The following is a 10,895-nucleotide window of genomic DNA, read 5'->3' on the forward strand; positions in this document are numbered from 1 at the left end:
ACCAAATGTGTCATTTTATTATATTTTGGTATGTGTCTGTAAAAGGTAAGAAGTCATCTTAAAAATCATAAGTGCAATACCCTATCATCATACCCATCTGACCCCACTCAGACCCGTGGAATGGGGGCTGCAGGTAGTGGGGTGGGGTGGCCTTTCTCCATCTGTTTTTCCTGTGATTATTGGTGATGACAAGGATTAGCAGGTTGCTCTAAGCTGCTTTGAGCGGGTTATAATAGAGAATAGACTGAAGTAAGATTCTAGCTTTCACCTGAGGGACGTGGTTGAGGTCAGTGTTCCGGGTTGGCCTCACCCCATTGCAATCAGGATGGCCTTGAGTTCTGCCCGCTGAGTGGGGCCACCATGGGTGGCCGGGCAGAGTGGGTGCTGAGGTTGAACAGTGGCGGTGCTCTGGTGCTCGTCACTGGTGGCATTTCGGAGAGCTCCCCCAGGCAGTTAGGGGAGCCTCTAAATGGAGGCCCTGTTGTCAGCAGCTTTGCTTCAGGTGGTGAAGTGAGAGGTTTCCCCCCAAAGAACAGCTGCCACCCCTTCACGCAAAACTGAGACACCAGGACCAGGCAACGTCACCCATGGATACTCTGTTTCCATGTGACTGGCAAGGCCTGTTTCATGATGCATTTTTCTCCAGTACCCAGAATCCAATAACATGCTGCGCCTCCTTAGTGATGGGGGGGCTGAAGAGATGGCAGATTTTCTTTGACTGACAGGGGGATTAAGCGTTTTCAGTCGTCACTTTGACCGTGTTTGGGTTTTGGCTCCCCTTGTTCGGGGCTTCCCTATCTGTAGTTGGGCCTGGACCGGAGAACCTCTGACAGCTGGTGGCCAGAGTGCCTATGAGGGTCTTCTCCCTTTTCGCTGTTCACCCCAGAGCCCCCGTGTCCTCCTTCTCTCCCCTCCTGGCATCTCTGCCACTCTGGACCACCCTTGAACCCAGCATCCCTCCTTGTGATGGGCCAGGTGGGATGGGGAGCTATAAGCAAAGGAGGGGGAGAGGGATCAGGGGCATTTCTGCTTTCCGGCTGCTGCCCGCTCAGGGCCAACAAATAGACTCCCGTGTCTTCAGTCTTGCTAAGGCTCTGTATCCTCACTGCTAACACGGTTTGAGCTTGGGGACACCTCCGCCTGAGTGGCCCCATTGTCATGAGTGTCACTGTCATTGACTTTCCTCCGGCTGCCCATCCGGGCCACTTCTCTGCTCCCGCCCCTCAGCCTCCCGACACTCATTAACAGGCTGACAGCCCTCCCTACTGGACTTGGCAGAACACAGGACATGACTAAAGGAGTGAATCTTACATAATTCTAGCTAACATACTCTTGGGGTGGGTGCTCATGGTTTTGAAATGCTTAACTACTGTGAAAATGTTCTCTCCATCATCGTTTTGTTTGACTTTTGCCGGAAAGATGGACATGACTAATGGTTGCGCTCTTATTTGAAACCTCTACTTTTGTGTAGTTTGGGAGATGTAATAAATTTCTGATTGAAAATAATGGTGTAGGGATAGATTTTAAATATCTGAGAATCATTAATGTTTCACGATGAAACATTAGTTTCTTCTCTCAGGGAAATTTGCTCACGGCCAGGTTTGGACCCTGCAGGCAAAATTAGGCTGCTCCCCTCTCTGCTCCCTCCACCAGCTCACCAGCTTCATTTCTTTGTCATGGTTCTAGGTCTGGGGGCTTCTTAAGCACTTCCACGATAGTAGTGTGATCTCTTGGAGAATTGGGCAGAAAACATACCTTATTCTGGACCTGATTTCCCAGAAATCATACAGTGTGGCTTATGTCTCTGATACTTGATACTTAAGGAATCGTGAATTTCAAGAGCACTATTTTTCTAGCGAAAACCGAGTGTTGCACTTTCTTCACGTTTTTAGAAAACTGTAAAGTCAGCTTATTGAAACACCAAAACTACCGTCGTGAATTTGAAATGGTAAAAATGCCGTTATGAGGACTGAGAGCAGTGGGTCGCATCCTTGCTTGCCTGGCTGCCGTCCTGGAGGCTCTGGTCACACTGGTAGCGGCGGGGCAGCCTCATGTTTGAGGAGCATCTGAAGTTGGGAACCACTGAACTACAGACTTGGAAGCTGGTGTAATAACGTCACAGCTCTGCTGAACAGGCCTTTAATGCCTTTTAAATTAAGTGCCATACAATTTCAGATGCCTTCCAAATACTGAACAGAGTATAATATTAGTTTATTAAATGTTATAAGAATCGTGTGGAGTGGATGCATGAGTAGCATGATGGCCGACCAGGGCCTTCTGTCATCAGTGGATGTAAAGCTCTTGGGCAGAAGGTTGTTGGGTAATGAAGTGTTCATATGGTGCCAACATATCATCACCCCACAAATGACCTCCCATGACCAAGGGAAAACTACCTTTCCAGTGGAGAGGTGTGTCTCAGTCACTAGTTAACCAAGTGATGAAACTTAGCATCACTCAGAGCCCACTTACAGCAGGCTTTTAAGAAGTCTCTAAATAGAGGATGAGATCATATTTCTCACCTTCCCAGCTCTTCCCTGAAGACTGAGATTCAGTGCTAATCATGGTCCCTAATAAATAAAAAACAGTTGGTAAGTGTTAAGCTTCTTTGATGTCTCTTTTATTTCCCTGTATGTCATAGTAATAGCTAAGAAGAATAAGATTGAAATCAGTGTCTGCTAATAGATGTTGAATGAAACTGAGACAGTACTGAGTTTAAAGATAGGAAGGAATAATTGCTTGAAGCTTTAGGAGCCCTAAAGAAAGGAGTATACTTGGGGAAAAAGAAGTCTGAAACTTGAGTAGTTAACTCAATAAAAATAATTTTGTAATAAAGCACAGGAGAGCAATCTCTTTGATCATGTAGTGATTGCTAATGTGAATCCAACACCACTATCAACTGATACTTTTAAATGTAATTTAGATTTGTATATGATGTAAATGTAGTTATAAAATGTTTCATTAAATTGTTCTACTATTAACACAAGACTTCAAATGATTTTATGAGAATATAGCACTCTTTCCCTAGTTTGTGGACCAAACATCTCTTAAGGCAGCATTTCTCCAAGTCTCAGGAGGATGTTCCCCTCCCCTGAGAGATGCTATCTGCAAAACGGGTTTGCTGGTACAAGTTGGCAAGTATTGCATACAGTAGTCCTTTCCAAAGAATCATACTTCACATGAGCATATGAAAAGCTTTGAAGTCTTACAGGAAAGAAACCTGTTTACTTCTGTGTAACCTAGCATTCCCGAACTTACCTTGCCAGGCAAGCCTTTTTTCCACCTGTTACAGCAATTCCTAGAAACGCTGCTTTAAAGAACACTTGGTCTCAAAACAGTAATGGTATTTATTTGAATATCAGGGACTATCTTAGTTTGTTCACAGCAATGTAGCTTCTCTCTAGCATGCTGGCAGAGGGAAGGAGGGATCCTCCCTGTTATGGATTGAATGTTTGTGGTTCCTCAAATTTCATGTTGAAATCCTAACCCCCAAGGTGATGGTATTTGGAGGTGGGGGTCTTTGGAGGTGATGAAGTCATGAGCACAAGGCCTTCGTGAATGGGATTAGTGCCCTTATAAAATAGACCCCAGAGAGCTCCCTTGTCCCTTCTTCCATGTGAGGACATGGCAAGAAGACAGCCACCTATGAACCAGGAAGAGAGCCCTCACCAGACACTGAATCTGCCAGCACCTTGATCTTGGACTTTCTGCCTCCAGAACTTTGAGAAATAAATGTCTGTTGTTTGAGCCACCCAGTCTATGGTCTTTTTGTTATAGCAAGCCGAATGGACTAAGACAAGGACCCATCAGACTTTGTTTCAGCTCTTGCTTAAGAAGTCATCTTTTTTCTTTATTTGCGGGGGAGGGTAGAGTGATGGTGGTTCTAGCACCTATTTGAGGAAACCAAATGGCCCCGTCGATACTGTCCCCTCCTGAACCACTATGTGAAGTCACACAGCTTCAGTAGCCTTGTGTCAGCACCATCAGGACCCACTGGAATAGGTTTTGATTATGAGGCTATAAAGTGTAGATAAACCACTTAAGAATTCTAGTTCTGTCGCTGCCTAACTTCCAAAGAATTTTTTTCCCCAGTTCTCTCCTGATGATAAATTAAGAGTCATTAAATATTCCAAGAATCATTTATATGCCTTTCCTGCCACTCACTGAACAAATATTAAGTGGCTTCTGGGCTAGGCACTATGGTGGGGGATGCAAAAGTGGAAAGAAATATTCTTACCGGCATCTGGAAGGACACTTTGCTCCGAATTATTGGACACTGACTGGGTCACACAGGTGGAGGGCTCAGTCCCACAAGACTGCACCCACTTGGGACTTCCCTGGTGGTCCAGTGGTTAAGAATCCGTCTTCCAGTGCAAGGGATTCAGATTCGATCCCTGGGGGAACTAAGACCGTGTGCTGCAACTACTGAGCCTGCATGCTCCAGAGCTCGTGCGCCACATCTAGAGAGCCCGTGCGCCTCAACTACTGACCTTGTGCACTCTAGAGCCTGCGTGCCGCAACGAAGATCCCTCATGCCACAACTAAGACCTGATGCAGCCAAATAAATAAATATTTTTTAAAAAAGAAATTACTGTTTGTTTCTGTAAGTCACTGAGATGTGAGGTTGTTTGTTGTGTGGGTAAAGTTGGTCAATACAGAAATCATCCAAAAGTGGCAATTTTAGGAAAGGTTGAATTTTACAAAAAAAAAAAATACTGCACCCACTTGTTCAGACACCTATTCCAAGTCCAGGTTGTTACCTGTGCTTCTGACCAACTGGCTTTAAATCTGAGTTTCCCAACGACACCTCCTTGGGTTCAACTGATTTACTAGTGCAGCTCATAGAACTCAGAGGAACATTCACTTAAATGTTTACCAGTTTATTATGTAGGATATTATAAAGGATATAGATGGACAACAGCCAGATGAAGAAGTACACAGGGTGAGGACCAGCAGGGTCTGACACACAGGAGCTTCTGTCCCCATGGAACTGGAGTGTATCCACTCCTGACATGTGGATGCATTCTGGTTCACCAACCCGGAAGCTCTCTGAACCCCATCCTTTTGGGTTTTTATGGAGGCTTCATTACACAGTGTTAAAATAAAAAACTCATATATGCACCCAATATAGGATCACCCAAAAGCCCATGATGAAAGATAAGGAAAGACACTATATAATTATAAAAGGATCAACAGAAGAACAGGATATTACACTCGTTAACATATATGCACCCAATATAGGAGCACCCAGATACATAAAGCAAATACTAACAGACATAAAGGGAGAAATTGATGGGAATACAATAATAGTAGGAGACTTTAACAACCCACTCACATCAGTGGACATGATCTTTGAGACAGAAAAATCAATAAGGCAAGAAAGATCCTAAATGATACAACAGAACAGACTTAATTGATATTTTCAGGACATTACATCCAAAAAAAGCAGACTACACATTCTTTTCAAGTGCACATGGAACATTCTCTAGGATTGACTACATACTAGGGCACAAAACAAGCCTCAACAAATTTAAGAATATAGAAATTATTTCAAGTATCTTTTCTGACCACAACAGCATGAAACTAGAAATCAACCACAGAAAAAGAAACGAGAAAAAAATAATTACATGGAGACTAAACAACATGCTACTAAAAAACCAGTGGGTCAACAATGAAATCAAAGAAGAAATTAAAAAATACCTTGAGGCAAATGACTATGAAAACACAACCATACAAAATCCATGGGATGCAGCAAAAGCATTTCTTAGGGGGAAGTTCACAGCAATACAGGCCTTCTTTAAGAAACAAGAAAAATCTCAAATAAACAACCTAACCCACAACCTAAAAGAATCAGAAAAAGAACAAACAAAACCTAAAGTCAGCAGAAGGAAGGATTTACTAAAGATCAGAGAGGAAATAAATAAAATAGAGGTTTAAAAAACAATAGAAAAAAAATCAATAAAACCAAGAGCTGGTTCTTTGTAAAGGTAAAGAAAATTGACAAACCCCTGGCCAGGCTCACCAAGAAGAAAAGAGAGAAGACTCAAAATAAGAAATGAAAGAGGAGAAATCACAACTCATAACTCAGAAATACAAAAAACCATAAGAGTATACTATGAACAATTATTTGCCAACAAATTCGACAACCCAGAAGAAATGGACAATTTTCTAGAAACATACAGCCCAAAAAAACGGAATCAAGAAGAAAGAGATAACTTGAACAGACCAATCACTAGAAGTGAAATAGAATCTGTAATAAAACAAACAAACAAAAATCCCAGCTCCCTACAAACAGAAGTCCAGGGCCAGATGGCTTCACAGGCAAATTCTACAAAACATACAAAGAAGAACTTATACTGATCCTTTTCAAATTCTTCCAAAAGACTGAAGAGGAAGGAACACTCCCAAAGACATTCTATGAAGCCACCATTACCCTGATACTGAAACTAGACAAAGACACTACCAAAAAAGAAAATTACAGGCCAATATCTTTGATGAATATAGATGCAAAAATTCTCAACAGAATATTAGTAAACCTAATCCAACAACACATAAAAAAGAGCATACACCACGACTAAGTTGGATTCATCCCACAGTCACAAGGATGGTCTGACATGTGCAAATCAATCAATGTGATACACCACATCAACAAAAGAAAAAAAAACCATAATCATCTCAATAGATGCAGAAAAAAACATGCAATAAAATTCTACATCCATTCATGATTAAAACTCTTACCAAAGTGGGTATAGAGGGAACATATCTCAACATAAGAAAAGCTATTTATGACAAACCCACAGCCAATCCAATACTCAATGGTGAAAAGCTGAAAGCCTTCCCATTAAAATCTGGAACAAGACAAGGAAGCCCACTCTCACTTCTCTTCAACATAGTATTGGAAGTCCTAGCCACAGCAACCAGACAAGAAAAAAATAAATAGAAGTTATTCAAATTGGTAGGGAAGAGGTAAAACTGTCATTATATGCAGATGACGTGATACTATATATAGAAAACCCTAAAGACTCCACACAAAAACTACTAGAACTGGGCTTCCCTGGTGGCACAGTGGTTGAGAATCTGCCTGCCAATGCAGGAGACATGGGTTTGAGCCCTGGTCCGGGAAGATCCCACATGCCACGGAGCGACTAGGCCCGTGAGCCACAACTACTGAGCCTGCGCGTCTGGAGCCTGTGTCCCGCAACAAGAGAGGCCGTGACAGTGAAAGGCCCGTGCACCGCGATGAAGAGGGGCCCCCACTTGCCACAACTAGAGAAAGCCCTCGCATAGAAACGAAGACCCAACACAGCCAAAAAAATTAATAAAATAAATAAATAAATAAGTAAAAAAAAAAACTACTAGAACTAATCAATGAATTCAGCAAGGTAGCAGGATACAAGATTAACATACAGAAATTGGTTGCAGGGGCAGAGGGGTGGAGGAGGGAGCAGGAAAAAAAAAGAAATTGACTGCATTTCTTAACACTAACAATGAAATATCAGAAAGGGAATGTAAACAAACAATCCATTTTAAAATTACATCAAAAGCAATACTTAGGAATAAATCTGACCAAGGAGGTGAAAGACATATGCTGAGAACTACAAAACATTAATAAAGGAAATTGAAGATGATTCAAAGAAATGGAAAGATATCCCATACTCTTGGATGGGAAGAATTAATATTGTTAAAGTGGCCATACTACCCGAAGCAATCTATAGATTTAACGTGATCCCTATCAAATAGCCCATTACATTTTTCACAGAACTAGAACAAATAATCCTAAAATTTATGTGGAAGCACAAAAGACCCAGAATTGTCAAAGCAATCCTGAGGAAAAAGAACAAAGCAGGAGGCATAACCCTCCAGACTTCAGACAATACTACAAAGCTACAGTAATCAAAACAGTGTGGTATTGGCACAAAACAGACATATGGATCAATGGAACAGAATAGAGACCCCATAAATAAACCAACATACCTACAGTCAATTAATCTTTGACAAAGGAGGCAAGAATATACAATGGGAAAAAGACAGTCTCTTCAGCAAGTGGTTTTGGGAAAGTTGGACAGCTGCATGTGAATGAATGAAGTTAGAACACACCTTCACCCCATACACAAAAATAAACTCAAAATGGCTTAAAGGCTTAAACATAAGACATGATACCATAAAACTCCTAGAAGAGATCATAGGCAAAACATTCTCTGACATAAATTGTACCAATGTTTTCTTAGGTTAGCCTCCCAAGGCAATAGAAATAAAAGCAAAAATAAACAAATGGGACCTAATCAAACTTATAAGCTTTTGTACAGCAAAGGAAACCATAAACAAAATGAAACACAACCTTTGGACTGGGAAAAATATTTGCAAATGATGCGACTGACAAGGGCTTAATTTCCAAAATATACAAACAGCTCATACAACTCAATAACAAAAAAAACAAACAACCCAATCGAAAAATGGACAGAAGATCTAAATAGACATTTCTCCAAAGAAGACATACAAATGGCCAATAGGCACATGAAAACATGCTCAACACTGCTAATTATTAGAAAAATGCAAACAAAACTACAATGAGGTACCAGCTCACACTAGTCAGAATGACCATCATTAAAAAGTCTAAAAATAACAGGGAAATCCCTGGCGGTCCAGTGGTTAGGACTCCGAGCTTTCACTGCCGAGGGCATAGGTTTGATCCCTGGTTGGGGAACTAACACCCTGCAAGCCGCAAAGTGCAGCCAAGGAAAAAAAAAGGCTACAAATAACAAATGCTGGAGAGGGTGGAGAAAAGGGAACCCTCCTACACTGTTGGTGGGAATGTAAATTGGTGCAGCCAGTACGGAGGTTCCTCAAAAAACTAAAAATAGAGCTACCATATGATCCAGCAATCCCACTCCTGGGCATATATCTGGAGAAAACTCTAATTCAAAAAGATACATGCACCCCTACGTTCATAGCAGCACTGTTTACAATAGCCAAGACATGGAAGCAACCTAAATGTCCATTGACAGATGAATGGATAAAGAGGATGTGGTACATATATGTAACAGAATACTACTCAGCCATATAAAAGAAGGAAATTTTGTCATTTGCAGCAACATGGATGGACCTAGAGATTATCATACTAAGTGAAGTAAGTCAGAAGGAGAAAGACAAATACCATATGATATCACTTATATGTGGAATCTAAAATATGACACAAATGAACATATCTACGAAACAGAAACAGACTCACAGACACAGAGAACAGACCTGTGGTTGCCAAGGGGGAGGACAAGTGGGGGAAGGAAGGATTGGGAGTTTGGGATTAGTAGATGCAAACTATTATATATAGAATGGATAAACAACAAGGCCCTACCTTGAAAACTCCGTGAACAGACAAAACCAGTTTAGTCACACAAGCAAGGATTAATTTAGCTTATTTTAGGAGACTAACCTGACCTGGGTCATTTCTTGCTTATGCTTCTGGAAAGCATAAGCTAAACTGTTTCCTAAGGCTGATATGAGGTTAACCACTGACCAATTCCCTACCATTTAAGAAAATTCTAATATTGTAACCAATCACTGTGAAGAATAAGCAGTCACTTCCCTCATGCTGTGTAAGCTGCTCATTCCACGTGTTGGTCTGAGTGCTCTGTGTTCACAAACTGTCTTTTTGGTGTGTGCACAATAAACTTTCACTAATTACTACTTTGATGATTCACTGGCTTTCTATTATTTTCCTGTGATCGTTTGACAAGTCACAATTGATTAAATCACTGGCCGTTGGTGATTGAACTCAATCTTCTCCAGCCTCTCGCCCCTCTTCCCTCCCCAGAGGTCATGGTGGGGGTGGGAACTGAAAGTTCTAACCCTCTAACCCTGCAAGTTGGTTCCCGTGGCAACCAGCCCCCATCCTAAGGTTACCTAAGGGCTTTCAAAAGTCTCATTAACATAACAGAAGACACCTTTATTGCACTTATCACTTAGGAAATTCTAAGGGTTTTAGGACCACAGTGCCAGGAATGGAGACAAAAACCAAATACATATTTTGTTATAATGAAAGCAGCTCTTTTACCCCTTTCCTGTTTGCCCATTTCTGTTACCCTGTAACCTTAAAAGAACCTAATTATAGGAATGAGATCACCAGGCAGTTTAACCTAACTCCTGACTTATACTCTCCTGAATGCACACCATGCCTTGTCTAACCTGTTGATTCTTTTCCTAGATAGAAGTAGTTAGCTCTCTACCCACAATAGCCCCCCTAAGCAATCCTGCACGCAGATCACACGGGCAAGAAAACATCTGAAGAAAGTCAGCCAGTCTGCATGCAAAGGAGAACGATGCAGAATCCAACCTCCTTCCTTGATGATTCACTGAGATTCTTACCCCGTTTTTCCCTTTAAAAACTGTCATGGTGGGGCTTCCCTGGTGGGGCAGTGGTTAAGAATCTGCCTGCCAATGCAGGGGACACGGGTTTGAGCTCTGGTCGGGGAAGATCCCACGTGCCACGGAGCAACTAAGCCCGTGTGCCACAACTGCTGAGCCTGTGCTCTAGAGCCCGCGAGCCACAACTACTGAGCTCACATGCCGCAACTACTGAGCCCCCGTGCCTAGAGCCCGTGCTCCGCAACAAGAGAAGCCACCGCAATGAGAAGCCCGTGCACCGCAACGAGGAGTAGCCCCCGCTCGTCGCAACGCAGCCAAAAATAAATAAATTTTAAAAAACCCCCAAAAAATGTCATGGCTGAGCAGAATCTTTGGGGTTGGTCTCCGGACACAAACCCACCTTCTCCCCAGGTTGCCGGGTTTTCTGATTAAAGCACCTTTTCCACTGATACTTGTCTCTCCATTATTGGCTTTTGAGTGGCAAGCAGCCAAATCTGACTTCGGTAACAATAAGTCAACATATCACATATACCAAA

This window comes from Balaenoptera physalus (assembly GCF_965194825.1).
Source record: "Balaenoptera physalus genome assembly, chromosome: X".
Taxonomy (NCBI): domain Eukaryota; kingdom Metazoa; phylum Chordata; class Mammalia; order Artiodactyla; family Balaenopteridae; genus Balaenoptera; species Balaenoptera physalus.